Source organism: Pristiophorus japonicus, chromosome 5, assembly GCF_044704955.1.
Source record: "Pristiophorus japonicus isolate sPriJap1 chromosome 5, sPriJap1.hap1, whole genome shotgun sequence".
In the NCBI taxonomy this organism is placed as follows: domain Eukaryota; kingdom Metazoa; phylum Chordata; class Chondrichthyes; family Pristiophoridae; genus Pristiophorus; species Pristiophorus japonicus.
Window position 1 is genome coordinate 93,456,332 of NC_091981.1, and position 15,536 is coordinate 93,471,867.

Here is a 15,536-nt window from a genome sequence, read left to right on the forward strand (position 1 = left end):
GCCTTATTACTAATCCCCCTTTTGCCCCAGCGTTCATAACTGGACACATTGGTGGTGCTGAGGGTGTGGTGCTCGGGGCCCTGGTAGTGCTCACTGTCGCTAAAGTAGTGGGTGGGGCTGTGGTGATGGGTCTATCTCGGGAACTAACCCTCCAACATCATTCATAGATGTTGAGTGAAATCTGCGCCCCCTTCCCCCGAGTGCAGTATCTTTGTCCCCCCGGCCCCCCCCCTGGTGGTTATAGAATACACCGCGGTCTTAATCACACTAATTATTTGTCCTGTATTACTGGCCCATCCCCAATGTTGTTTCATTTCCTCGTCACATTGTTTTATGCCGTTATTTAAGTCTACTGTTGTTCCGTCCATCACAGTCAGTGTTTTTGATTCTTTATCACAACTAATGTCGTCCGAGTCCCTGTAATACAGGCCGTGCCGCCCCTCAGCCTGTTGTCCTTGACATGAGGATGAGTTATCCCATGTTGTTCCCACAAGCATCAGAATCCTGCAAAAAAATAATATTTCCCGGTCATCACCGGTTAGTTATTGACTATGTTTTCCAACTGGGTCCAGTGTTTCCACTTGCCGATACCCCTTATAATTACGCAGTCGCACATGTCCCTTACCATCCTCACCATCACCTGACTGCCTTCTTGGGATATTTGGACCTTCTGTTGTTTAGTGTCGTTCTCTAAGTCCTTGATCTGAATCCAGCTGAAGTGGCATTCCCCATCGTGGTATTATAAGTAGGCAGTATGTCTTCCCCTTGTTGCTGGGTAACGGTCCAGTAAAATCTATCTGTAAGTTTTCCCAGGGTCCTTTCGGTGGAGGCTGATGTCCCATTCTGACCATTACTTTCCCCCGGGTTGTATTTTGCGCATGGCACGCACCTTCTACAGTGGTTCTCTATGTCTCTACCCATTCTCTTCCACCACCACCATCTGGACATCGAGCTTATCATGTTGGTTCTACCTGTATGGACATACCTGTGGTATAAATTGAGTAGGCTCCCCTGGATGCATTCCGGGGCAATCACATTCCCGTCTTTCCTCCATACCCCATCGGTCCCTTGTTGGGCCCCTCTCTGCTTCCACCCCTCCTTTTCCTGTGGAGTGGCTTCTCCCTGTACCTTAAGCATGTTTCCTTCCTCAGGCCCGATTGTACATGCTCTGACCGGGGCTTCCCCGGCCAGTGTATCTGTCGCTACCACCCACTTGGCTACCTTGTCTGCCCATCATTCTTGAGGTAGGAGGGAGGCTTCCACTAATTTATTAACAATATCCTCATGTTTTATTGGCCCTCCTCCTGAAGTCATGTATCGCCGTCTACTCCAGGCTATCATATAATCATGCACTACTCCAAAAGCATACCGACTGTCTGTATAGATGTTTACTCTTTTTCCCTTAGCCATCCTCAGAGCCTCGGTGAGAGCCACCAATTCAGCTACTTGAGCCGATAGGCCCCCTTCTAACCGTCCTTCCCTTCTAACCTGTCCGCTGCTATCTACCACGGCCCATTCCGTCTGTGGTGTCCCATTGATATAGCGCTGAGACCCATCTATGTATAGATCCATGTCTGCCTCCTCAAGTGGAGTTTCACTAGCCTGACTACTTCCCTCATCTTCTCCTGTTGGGCTACACTGATGCTTCACTCCCTCCATAATGATCCACCCTGCAGGGGTTGTTACAGTTGTCTTTTATTGTTACCATCCCGTTGCAGGGGGCGGGTAAGAGCATTGCTTCCCACCTAGCCCTTCGTACGTTGGATACCGTTTTTATCCTTCCTGTGTTAAGCACTTCTACTAAGGTATGCTGGATATGTATGATGGTTATCGTCCCGTATTACTATGCCACTGGCCTATGCCTATCCCCATGTAAACTTTACTGTGGTACGTATAGATGTGGAAGGGCCGATTCTGGTAGGGTAATCCCAGGGCTGGAGCACTTATGAGAGCTTGTTTTAACTTTACAAATGCCGTTTCCTGATATTGGGAGGGTTTCCCCCCTTTGACCGGGTCCTGTATAGGTTGGGCCATCTCGGCATATTCGGGGATAAAATTGCGGCAGTAGTGGAATAGCCCTAGTACCTGCCTGACCCCTTTCACGATCCCTGGCTTTGGTATCGAGCTTACTGGCTCTTGGGAGGGTTTCCCCCTTTGAATCCTAACTTAATAATCTTTTGATGGCCTTGCTCCAGTCCATCGTTAAACATTTTTCTTTTCTCTTTCTCGGCACAAAAGCTGCAGCTTCTGTGTCGGTTTTAACTCGTAAGTATTTTTAAAAATTATTTTCACATTCTTTCCTGCTAGCATTTACACTCGAGACCCTTCTGGTCCACATCTCAGAGACGCCCTTTGGTCTTCATTCCCTCCCACTGGCCAGTTTTTTCTCTAACGATCCTGGGGTTGGTACCCACCGCCTCTTTAGGTTGTATTCCTTCTTGTTTGCGCTGTGCATGATCAATACAGGCTTCTCCCTGTTATTACCGCGTCACCCGTCACGTTTCAGGACATACACCTATCCTACCGCAGTTTTCGTCCTTCCGTGGTTCGCTATAACTTAGTTATACAGATTACCCCCTCTTAGTTCTTTAGACAGATTACCTCCTTCCCCGTCAATGCTCTGCAGGTGGTACAAAAAACATACTCACTGCAAGCAGCTGCCACATCCTGGGGTCGGAGTGTCTGCACCCTGCTCGCAGCATCAAATGTTGGGGTAAAAGATGACGGCCCTTCCTCAAAATGGATTCCCTGATATGAGGAATCGACACTCGCCCGTCCATATAGCGGCCACGGAATCACTCAGGCGAAACCTCGGTTAACCGCATTTTATTCAAGCATGCTAGGGAAGGGTTCCAATGAACACTTCTCCGATCAGAGGTTTTACAATTACAATTATACAGTTTTTCAAGGTGTGTGACTCTCCTACAAAACCACCAATTGGCCTACTGCTATCAGCGAAGTTATTTGATTCGTCGACCCTCATCAGACTGGCTCCGAGTGGCTCTCGCCCACCTGTCCATCTCCCATCACGCATCACTCTCCCGGAATGTGTTATTCAGTGGTGTCAACTTTGCCTCAGTTCATCATGACGTGTGAAGTAACCTTGCTTCCCAGGGTTTGCTATGTTTCAAGACTCTTAACTCTCCACTGCCCTTGATGGATGTGTTATTCAATACTGAGTGTATGTTTTCATCTTCTATTAGTCTGTGCTAAGGGTCAATGCATTGTTGGCAACTTATAAGCCCTACAATCTGGACCATGTGTCTGTCTGTCTCCCACTTTAATGACCATATTTTATCCCCTTACACTATCACCAAAAAGGTATTTTTTTATTTACCGAAATGTGGAGTTCCACATTAAAACTGCGGATCACTGCTGGCCAGTTTGCATCCCTTCCTAGGTGCCTCCCCAACCCCCGCCCCACCCTCTCAAGCCCCTGGGACTCATCTTGTGCCCTTGGCTGGTATCCTAGCCAACCAGTCTTGCTGCACTCTCCTCTGCTGGCAAGCTGCCTTGGTGCTGTGACTGGCACCCGCAGCTTGCTGGTAACATGCAAATAAGGCTGGTTGCCTTGTGTGTGATCCAATTTCTAGGTCAAATACTGTATATCAGAAACGTCTATAATTCTATCTTTTTGTAAACAGTTTGATTTCTTTTGCTTGACATAGCATGCATTTGTTTAAAATAAAGCAAACATTTTGATGAGCTTGAACCATTAACCTTGATCAATAGGTTTCCCTAATTAGCAGATACTTCACAGTATGCAACAAGATCAAACTCAAATTTGAATGGTAGTTCCTCGCGATAGAAACTGAATCTGGCAATCACAGTGCAGACAGATTTTCAATGGAAATTTCAATGGCACTGAATAAACCTTTTGTCTTTAGTAACATTGTGTAAACTGATAAATATTTTTCTTATATGGTGAGTTTCGAATGTTTTATGATTTTATAGTAAACATTTTTTTGTAAATTTGTTTTTTGTTTTGCTTTGCATCTCCCCACAGGGCTGAACAAGAGCTATTTCTGTGACAGATTCTGTGGTGCTGATTGTGATCTTTTGTCAGACTTGCTTGTCTTTACCCTGTATAATTATTTCAGGCTAAATAAGTTAACAAGCACAAGTGTGCACAGAGGTGGAACATCTCTTAAATAAATTTGAAAGATGCTTTCTGTAATCATGACACAAACACATCTTTCATAATTATTTATAAACCCCGGAGCAGATTGCTTTTGAGTGAAACTGAGTAAGTAATTGGTCTGCTGTACAAATGTTGCAGTCAGTGATAAAACCTTCATTTGCCCTTTAATGTTATCTATTGTGGAGTCTTATTATCAGTTCAGAAAGATCGACTTGTTTTTCTGATCCACTAATTGTATCTGCTTTGTTTTAAAATCCAGCCTCTTGTTTTTCAAGCACAGCATTTTCATGTGTAAATATGTGCAGCTGCCGCCTTCTTGTCACTTGAGGTTAACTGCACATCGAGCACAATCAACATGCACTCACATGGGAGCGTTTCACTCATGTCACCATTGGAAACAGTACATAGAATATGCAACATGGAAACAAGCCATTCGACCCAACCCTGTCCATGTTGGCATCTAACCTTTGCACAAGCAAATTGTTCTACTTTCATTTACCCACCCTGTTCCTATATCTCTTCAACCCTTTTTATTCATCCGCCTATCCAACCTAATCTTGAATGTTGACATAGTTTCTGCCTCAACCACTAATCCTAGAATTGACTGTCCTGGGAATCCTCATTATTGGCATTGGATGGTTTAAATAGGAAATTATTACATTTACCAAGATGAACAACTTAACCTTGATAAACAAAAACAATTCTGCATTACATGCACCCATTTGAATGCTATCTTTCAAGTAGTCACGCACACCAGGACTGTTTTTACATTTATTGTACCGCATTTATCAAACGTATTGGGAGGGAAAATTGCGGTCGGAGGCTTTCTATGGCCGAACGCATCCAACCAAAATTTTTTTAGCGAAAATACCTGGTGGTCCCGGAGGAACGTAGGATTGCGCTCCGAGGCCTAATTTTGCAGCTCAGCCTATGGGAATATGTCTTCCAGGATCGTGTGCGTATCCTGGGATCACGTGGGCCTGGACCACCAATCACAATGTAGTATTCTCATTCATAGTAATGGGAGCTCCGAGCTCTCATTACTATTAATAAGAATACCCCTACAATCAAATAAAACACAAACATAAATCAAAAAGCACTTCACTTTGTTTAAATTAATAGAAATTGCATTAAATTAAATATTTTAGAGAAAAATGTATTTTCTTGGAATTAAATTTTTTTTTTAACATACCTTGATAGATAGGGTTTTTAATATAAAAATAAGTAGTAACGTTTAATTTTTCTATGTTTTAAAACTCTTACGCAGGTAACAGTAGGCTATATGCCTGCTTTACCAGCTGTAAGAGTTCGAAGGACATTCATACAAAAGCAAAACATTGTGGATGCTGGAATCTGAAATAAAAACAGGGAATGCTGGAAATCTCAGCAGGTCAGGCAACATCTGTGGAGAGAAAAACAGAGTTGACGTTTCAGCTCGATGACCCTTCATCAGAACTGGCAAATGTTTGAAATGAACAGATTCTTAAGGAGCACTGAAAGGGGGAGGGGAAGAAAGAACAAAAGGGAAGGCCTGTGATAGGGTGGAAGACAGAAGAGATTAGAGAGACAAAAGAGGATGATGGGCCGACTTGAGATGGTAATGGCAGCAGTTAGAAAAAGGTTAGACTCTATCGAGTGTGAGTGGCAGAATAATTACCAGCTGCCATGGGACAGAGAGAAAAATATTGCATAAGATTGGGGGGTTAAAAAACAGAGGGAAGGAGGCCAAATATGGGTAGAAATTATGGTCTGAAATTGTTGAACTCGATGTTGAGTCCAAAAGGCTGTAAAGTGAATAAACAAAAGATTAGGTGCTGGGCAAGAGTTGGGCAAATAGCCTAAATCTCCGCCTGAGGATGTCCGTCCTGCAGGGATGCATACGATCTGTCAAGAGAAGTTTTGATAGGTCGCAAAAGCTGGTTCTTGGCGCATGAGCATCGCGCGCCGAGAGCCGGCATTTGCGAGGCCTCTTCGGGTACATGTGTACATCGTACGCACCCGGAGAGGCCGCAATTTTCAGGCCAATAGCTACAGGAACATATTTAAAAATAAGTCAAGGACTCATCATTTAATAAAACTTTCTGTAGCCCTGGTCAACACTTACTCCAATTATCACTACAACCTCCTGTCTTCCTATTTGGAGACTCATCATGAAAACAAAGGTAAGGGTTTGCAGAAAATTTACATCAGAATGAAGTAAAAGCAATGTTTCCTGGAGTCTCGATATTTGGTGATGTATGAATCAATTCAAACAAAAAAATTGTAAAGGAACCGAGCTTTTAAATAACCATCTACATAATGAAAACTCTTGGATCTAACATGTGTTTGCCATACTTCAAATTGTTCACATGCAAAATGCATGTCACATTCATTGCACTGTTGCGCTTGATTGGCTAAAATATCACATTAATTGAAAAGTAACAAATCACATAAATGAATAATACTGATTCCCTTAACTATTACAGTAGGTGGGAAAAGCACCAATAAAGAATAAGTAAAAAGCCCCCAAAACAAATGAAAACAAATGCCAAAATGGTTGCAAATAACTTGTGAGGAGAAATTGTGAATATATATATGTATATATTTTGGCAATGCTTGCCAACATCTATCTTTCTCAGTAGTCTGAAGATATAGTACCAAAAGATAAGTTTCTAGCAAATGCATAGAAAATTAAATAATCATTAGAATTACACATTGAGTTCCCGTGTTGTGTTTTAAATCTCTGCAAGAACTCCCTCAACATGCTGCCCCTCTATCTGGGACCAGGGCTCAAATCCTGCGACATTCCTGGGCTAGGGAGGGAAACGCTAGCCAATGCTCCCACTTTAGTGTCACCTGCTGGAAAGTGTGCGTATGTGGAAGTAGACCTGGGTTACCAACACTCGCTGCCTAGGCACACAGATGAGGAATAGCCACTCGGGTGCTGGGAAGAAAAGTGGCAAAAGAGAATGGGTGAAAACTCTCACCAGAAATACACCAGAGCCTGGATGTTGAAATGGTATGTGGGATATGTTTTATTTCAGTGCTGTTTTTACTCCAAATTTTAGTGAAGTAACAAAGATGGCAGACAGTGGTTTTCCTATAGTTAGGTCATTATGTCAACATACTGATATCCCCCTCTCCTACCCTCCTTTCCCCCACCCCCTCCCAACCCCGTGGAGTAGGGGGCTGCTGCTTCAGATGCACCCTTTCTCTGATGGGGTCAGCATTAAGGAGTGTAGTCCAACATAGATGCCACCTTCCCAGTATTGTGCTTGGATTGCGCTTGTCAGTGCTGACCCCACCAGAGTAAACCACTAGGGGTGTATCTCAAGCACCCCAACTTTTATCTTTGCTCCAAAGCACAGAGACCTTTCATCTCCAGGTGTTCCCACTGCTCTGGAACGTGCTGGATCGTGGCCCCAGCATCCCTCTATGGGTCCTTCAGGAAGCGAGTATGCCTCATTGCACTCGATGTACCAGATTTAGGATCATAGGAACAGGAGTAGGCCATTCAATCCCTCGAGCCTATTCCGCCATTCAATCAGATAAAGGCTGAACTATGTCTTAACCTCCATTTACCTGCCTTGATTCCATATCCCTTAGTACCCTTGCAGGGTTGGAGCACATGGTGTTGGGGGTAATGGACTGACGTGGATAGAGAACTGGTTGGCAGACGGGAGGATAGCTAATGTAACACCACTTTTTAAGAAAGGAGGGAGAGAGAAAACAGGTAATTATAGACGGGTTAGCCTGACATCAATAGTGGGGAAAATGTTGGAGTCAATTATTAAAGATGAAATAGCAGCGCATTTGGAGAGCAGTGACAGGATCGGTCCAAGTCAACATGGATTTATGAAGGGGAAATCGTGCTTGACAGGTCTTCTAGAATTTTTTGAGGATATAACTGGTAGAGTGGACAAGGGAGAACCAGTGGATGTGGTGTATTTGGACTTTCGAGGGGCTTTTGACAGGGTCCCACACAGGAGATTGGTGTGCAGGGTTGGAGCACATGGTATTGGGGGTAATGTACTGACGTGGATAGAGAACTGGTTGGCAGACAGGAAGCAGAGAGTCGGGATAAACTAATCCTTTTCAAAGTGGCAGGCAGTGACTAGTGGGGTGCTGCAGGGCTCAGTGCTGTGACCTCAGCTATTTACCATATGCATTAACGATTTGGATGAATGAATTGAGTGTGGTATCTCCAAATTTGGAGATAACACTAAGCTGGGTGGCGGTGTGAGCTGTGAGGTGGATGCTAAGAGGCTGCAGGGTGACTTGAACAGGTTAGGTGAGTGGGCAAACGCATGGCAGATGCAGTATAATGTGGATAAATGTGAGGTTATCCACTTTGATGGCAAAAACACAAAGGCAGAATATTATCTGAATGGCGGCAAATTAGGAAAAGGGGAGGTGCAATGAGACCTGGGTGTCATGGTACATTGAAAGTTGGCATGCAGGTACAGCAGGCAGTGAAGAAGGCAAATGGTATGTTGGCCTTCACAGCTAGGGGATTTGAGTATAGGAGCAGGGAGGTCTTACTGCAGTTTTACAGGGCCTTAGTGAGGCTTCACCTGGAATATTGTGTTCAGTTTTGGTCTCGTAGTCTGAGGAAGGAGTTCTTGCTGTTGAGGGAGTGCAGCGAAGGTTCACCAGACTGATTCCCGGGATGGCAGGACTGATATATATGAGGAGAGACTGGATTGACTGGGCCTGTATTCACTGGAGTTTAGAAGGATGAGAGGGGATCTCATAGAAACATATAAAATTCTGACGGGACTGGACAGGTTAGATGCAGGAAGAATGTTTCCGATGTTGGGGAAGTCCAGACCCAGTGGACATAGTCTAAGGATAAAGGGTAAGCCATTTAAGACTGAGATGAGGAGAAACTTTTTCACTCAGAAAGTTGTTAATCTGTGGAATTCCCTACCGCAGAGAGTTGTTGATACCAGTTCATTAGATATATTCAAGAGGGAGTTAGGTATGGACGTTACGGCTAAAGGGATCAAGGGGTATGGAGAGAAAGCAGGAAAGGGGTACTGAGGGAATGATCAGCCATGATCTTATTGAATGATGGTGCAGGCTCGAAGGGCCGAATGGCCTACTCCTGCACCTATTTTCTATGTTTTTATGTTTCTAACAAAAATGTATCAATCTCAGTTTTGAAATTTTCAATTGATCTAGACTCAACAGCTTTTTGAGGAGAAAAATCAAGATTTCCACCACTCTTTGCCTGAAGAAATACTTCCTAGCATCACCCCTGAGCAGCCTAGATCTAATTTTAAAGTTATATCCTCCTTAAGGCAGGTGGAAGCTCTGCCCCAAACAATACCAATGGAAACTCGAGTTAAAGGCCGGGGCCCAGCATTTGGGATCAGAGCAGAGTTAGCAGCTGTTAACGGCACCGACGAGCAATTCCTGGGCCACTGTATCTAATAGCTCAATAACAAATATCTGAACTGCAAAATTGCACTGTTGTGCTGGCAGCTTGGGACCTTTCCACAGCAAAGTGCTGATTGAGATTTTAGGCATGCATAGGTATGTGGCCAAGTAACTGTGCATAGCAATTCACAGTGCAAAGAAAATCAGGACAATGGGAGGTTATGCTCCCAGCTCTGACTGCCTCTTTCCAAAGAAGGAGATATTTTAGTGAGGCCCATGTTGCAATTCACATTGTTTAGGTGAGCTCTGCTGCCTTCATCTATACAATGGACAAATTCGTAATGTCAATGGCTGGCTAGAAGTAATTGGATTCATAAAGCTACCTTTCCATTCTGAAAGTCCATTGAAAAGTTCACTTGTTTTGGTAGAAACATTGACATGTAGTTACTATTTGTTTGCTGCATTAGGTAATTTTGATGCGAAGATTGCCATTTTTGCCTTTTTCTTTACTAAGTTTTCCTACGATATTGTTGATTGCTGCTACAAAGTGCTGAGATTGGGAATTTACTGAAGGTTCCTATTGCACTTCCAGATTTATATGAGGAAGATGAGTTCATGGTGGGACAACAAATGCAATTGTGAACAATTCATGAGGTATTACAACTCTGTTCATTACTACTTTAGGACTTGCATTTACAGGCCCCAGCACTCCTATCTGAACATTTCAGGCCTGTCTTTACCACCTCCACTTCACAAGAGAGACTATCACGGAGCTATCTTTACCAGCTTTTCCTGCAGAAAACGTCTCGAACAGGGTTCTCTCCAAGCTCCTGCAAGAGATAGTTGCCAGATTGGTTAGTATGCAATCTTTAGATGTGATCATCATCATCATCATAGACAGTCTCTCGAAATTGAGGAAGACTTGCTTCCACTCTAAAAGTGAGTTCTCAGGTGACTGTACAGTCCAATACAGGAATTACAGTCTCTGTCACAGGTGAGACAGACAATCGTTGAAGGAAAGGGTGGGTGGGGAGTCTGGTTTGCTGCACATTCCTTCTGCTGCCTGCGCTTTCTTTCTGCATGCTCTCGGCGACGAGACTCGAGGTGCTCAGCACCCTCCCGGATGCTCTTCCTCCATTTAGGGCGGTCTTTGGCCAGGGACTTCCAGGTGTTGGTGGGGATGTTGCATTTTATCAAGGAGGCTTTGAGGGTGTCCTTGAAACATTTCCTCTGCCCACCCGGGGCTCACTTGCCATGTAGGAGTTCCAAGTAGAGCACTTGCTTTGGGAGTCTTGTGTCAGGCATGCAAACAATATGGCCCGCCCAACGGAGCTGGTCGAGTGTGGTCAGTGCTTTGATGCTGGGGACGTTGACCTGATCGAGGACACTAACGTTGGTGCGTCTGTCCTCCCAGGGGATTTGCAGGATCTTGCAGAGACATCGATGGTGGTATTTCTCCAGCAATTTAATGTGTCTACTGTATATGGTCCACGTCTCGGAGCCATACAGGAGGGCGGGTATCACTACATCCCTGTAGACCATAAGCTTGATGCCAGATTTGAGGGCCTGATCTTCGAACTCTCTCTTCCTCAGGTGGCCAAAGGCTGTGCTGGTGCACTGGAGGTGGTGTTGGACCTTGTCGTCGATATCTGCCCTTGCTGATAAGAGGCTCCCGAGGTATGGAAAGTGGGCCACGTTGTTCAGGGCCGCGCCGTGGATCTTGATGACTGGGGGGGCAGTGCTGTGTGGCGGGGTCAGGTTGGTGGAGGGCCTTTGTCTTACGGATGTTTAGTGTAAGGCCCATGCTTTCGTACGTCTCGGTGAAGATGTTGACTATGACTAAGAGTTCAGCATCTGACTGTGCGCAGACGCAAGCGTCGTCCGCATACTGTAGCTCGACGAGAGAGGATGGGACAGTCTTGGATCTGGCCTGGAGCTGACGAAAGTTGAACAGGTTCCCACTGGTTCTGTAGTTTAGTTCCACTCCAGTGGGGACCTTGTTGAGTGTGAGGTGGAGCATTGCAGCGAGGAAGATTGAGAAAATGTTGGGGCGATGACACAGCCCTGTTTGACGCCGGTCCGGATGTGGATTGGGTCTGTGGTGGATCCGTTGGTCAGGATCACGGCTTGCATGTCGTCGTGGAGCAGGCGGAGGATGGTGACAAACTTTTGCGGGCAGCCGAAATGGAGGAGGACGCTCTATAGTCCCTCGCGGTTAACAATATCAAAGGCCTTTGTAAGGTCAAAGAAGGCCTTGTACAAGGGTTGGTGCTGTTCCCTACATTTCTCTTGCAGTTGTCGCGCTGTGAAGATCATGTCCGTTGTACCCCGTAGTGGACGTTATTCGCACTGTGACTCCGGAGGAGTTCCTCAGCCACAGGGAGAAGACGGTTGAGGAGGATTCTATCGATGACCTTCCCAGTGGCTGATAACAGGGAGATTCCTCTGTAGTTGCCGCAGTCGGACTTGTCTCCTTTTTTAAAGATGGTCATGATTACTGTATCTCTGAGATCTCCCAGCATGCTCTCCTCTTCCAGATGAGAGAGATGATGTCATGCATTCAGGCCAATAGTGCCTCTCCGCCATACTTTAGTGCCTCAGCGGGGATTCCATCCGCTCCTGATGCCTTGTTGTTCTTGAGCTGACGAATGACCTTTTCTACCTCGTGCAGGGCTGGGGTTTTGCTGAGATGGTGGCGGGTAGCATGCTGTGGGATGGAGTCGAAGACACTCGTGTCAAAGGCAGAGTTTCGGTTAAGGAGATCTTCGAAGTATTCCTTCCAGCGAGCCCTGATTGCCTCAGTGTCCTTGATGAGTGTCTCCCTGCTCTTGGTCAGCAGTGGGGTGGGACATTGGGTGCTTGGGCCGTAGGTGGATTTGACTGCGGTGAAGAATCCTCGCACATCATGGCTGTCGGCCAGCTGCTGAATGTTTCTGTGCTTTCTCCACCCACCATCTATTCTTTAGGTCACGGGTTTTTTGTTCGACCTCGACCTTAAGCCGTCTGTTAAAGCTGCTTTGCTACTCCCGAGTTGGGTTTTTGTTTTAGGTTCAGAAATGCCCTGCGCTTGCGACTTATTAGCTCTTGGATCTCCTGATCATTTTCATCAAACCATTCCTAGTGTTCCCTGGTTGTGTGACCGAGCGTCTCTTCACTGGTTATGGTGGCCTGGATGGCAGACTAAGTGCTGTGGGCATTTTGCATCTTGGTGTCATGAAGTGAGGCGCTGGCTATATAGGGCTCTCTTAGCTGGGTCTTTGAGTGCCCCGGTGTTGATTATTCTGCGGCACTGCTTCTGCTGCCATCGCCACTTTGGGGCTATACTGATGTTGATGACGGAATGGACTAGGTGGTCGTCAGTTCCTGTCATGGCGTGGGTGAACATGTATCAAGCAGAGCACAGCTGCTATGTTTACTAAGGGCAACACATTCATTACTGTACCTGTGGAAGTCATCAGCTAGGCAAGATATAGAACTTTCACTGGATGACTGGATTTCAAAGAATACATAGTATGTAGATAGCACCCATGTAATATCAGTACTCCTCGCACCAACTCCTTGGGCTACAAAAACAGAAAGAAATTCCATTCAATTGATGTGCAAGTGATGCTAAAACATACAAACATCATAATGGAAGTCAATGCTATTATCCAGGAAGTACCCATGACACCTTTATTATGTGGTAGTCAATGGTGTTCACATTATTTGAAGCCTCACACAGATTGCACGAATGATTGCTGGGAGACCAGGATTATCCTTTAAAACCATGATTGATGACCCCACTGAAACCACTGGACTGCACGGAGATCATTTTCAACCTCCGTTAATGGAAAAGAAAATCGGCGGGATTTAAAATGGCTTCCGATCTGCTACAACCTGTTTCGTACCCCTGCCGAAGTTGAATTTTATCCCCCCCATGTCGACATTTTCCCATTGCTTTAAAACTACCCTTGCAGGCCTTCAGACAATAAGTGGTGCCATTGTACCTATCTCCCACATCCTCTGCCTCCAGCAGAACTCAATGGGAACTGAAAAGCATTATAAAATGCTTGGCCCTAATCCTCTCGCATGTTTCCCCTGTAAGATGTTGCCCAAATTTAAAAAAATGTACTGCACACAACTGCAAGTAAAACTTATTCCACTCTACCATAAATTGCTTTACATAGAGCTGGGTTGTCTTGCTCCCTCTAGTTATGGCCCTCTCTTCTTTGGCAGGCCCTGAGCCTTGCTCCACAATTGCTGTAACCCCTCTTCATCAGTGAAACCAGAAAACCTGGAGCTCCCCTACTTTCATCCACTTACTTTCCCCAGGGCTTCCTCTTCTGAATGGTTCATTCTCTGGTTGGCAACCAGTAACTAGTGGGGTGCCGCAGGGATCAGTGCTGGGACCCCAACTATTTACAATCTATATTAATGACTTGGAAGAAGGGACTGAGTGTAACGTAGCCAAGTTTGCTGATGATACAAAGATGGGAGGGAAAGCAATGTGTGAGGAGGACACACAAAATCTGAAAAAGGACATAGACAGGCAAAGTGAGTGGGCAAAACTTTGGCAGATGGAGTATAATGTTGGAAAGTGTGAGGTCATGCACTTTGGCAGAAAAAAATGATAGAGCAGGTTATTATTTAAATGGAGAAAAATTGCAAAGTGCTGCAGTACAGCAGGGCCTGGGGGTACTTGTGCATGAAACACAAAAGGATAGTATGCAGGTACAGTAAGTGATCAGGAAGGCCAATGGTATCTTGGCCTTTATTGCAAAGGGGATGGAGTATAAAAGCAGGGAAGTCTTGCTACAGCTGTACAGGGTATTAGTGAGGCCACAGCTGGAATTCTGCGTGCAGTTTTGGTTTCCATATTTACGAAAGTATATACTTGCTTTGGAGGCAGTTCAGAGAGGGTTCACTAGGTTGATTCCGATGATGAGGGGGTTGACTTATGAGGAAAGGTTGAGTAGGTTGGGTCTCTACTCATTGGAATTCAGAAGAATGAGAGGTGAACTTATCAAAACGTATAAGATTATGAGGGGTCTTGACAAGGTGGATGCAGAGAGGATGTATCCACTGATGGGGGAGACTAGAACTAGAGGACATGATCTTAGAATAAGGGGTCGCCCATTTAAAACAGAGATAAGGAGAAATTTCTTCTCTCAGATGGTTGTAAATCTGTGGAATTCGTTGCCTCAGGGAGCTGTGGAAGCTGGGACATTGAATAAATTTAAGACAGAAATAGACAGTTTCTTAATCGATAAGGGAATAAGGGGTTATGGGTAGCGGGCGGGGAAGTGGAACTGAGTCCATGATCGGATCAGCCATGATCTTATTGAATGGCGGAGCAGGCTTGAGGGGCCGTATGGCCTACTCCTGTTCCTATTTCTTATGTTCTTATGTTCTGTGGCCACACCTCAGGCAGGACCTCTCCCCATGGCCTCTTCTCAATTGGCCAGGTACACCACTTACAAGGCCATCAATATCAATAAGGGAGTGGGTAGGGTTTCCAAACATTGGTGTACGATTGGCATTGGCCAGGCATACCTGCAACATAAATGGGACCCACCTGGAAGTCCAGACTAGGAACATAGGCTGAGGCATGGCCACAGAACATAACTTTAAAAATTATTTTAAGACAGCTCCCATTTGTAAGAGAGACTAAAATCTTCTTTTGAGAGAGGTCCTGACTCTCAAAATCACAAGGATGGGAAATATGTAGATCTCTTTACTGAGGTACAATGAGTGTCATGTCTCTCAAACTTGTATTATGAAAACATTTTGCTTCCAATGAGGATCAAATGTAAATGCGCCATGAACTTTCAATACAGCTGCAACCAATTTAATCCCGTGGTCAAAGAATTACCTATTTAAATCATCCAGTACTATGCAATGTGGTAATCTGAAAGAGAGAAGTCCGCTGTCATTGTAACTAACCATAATTGAAGGCTATTTAATTGTCTAAATCGTCAAGCTTGTCTGGTGAAAATGCTTGTTTCAGCATTGTATCACTCTATGGAATAGTAAAAGACTGTCAAATTTAACTGGG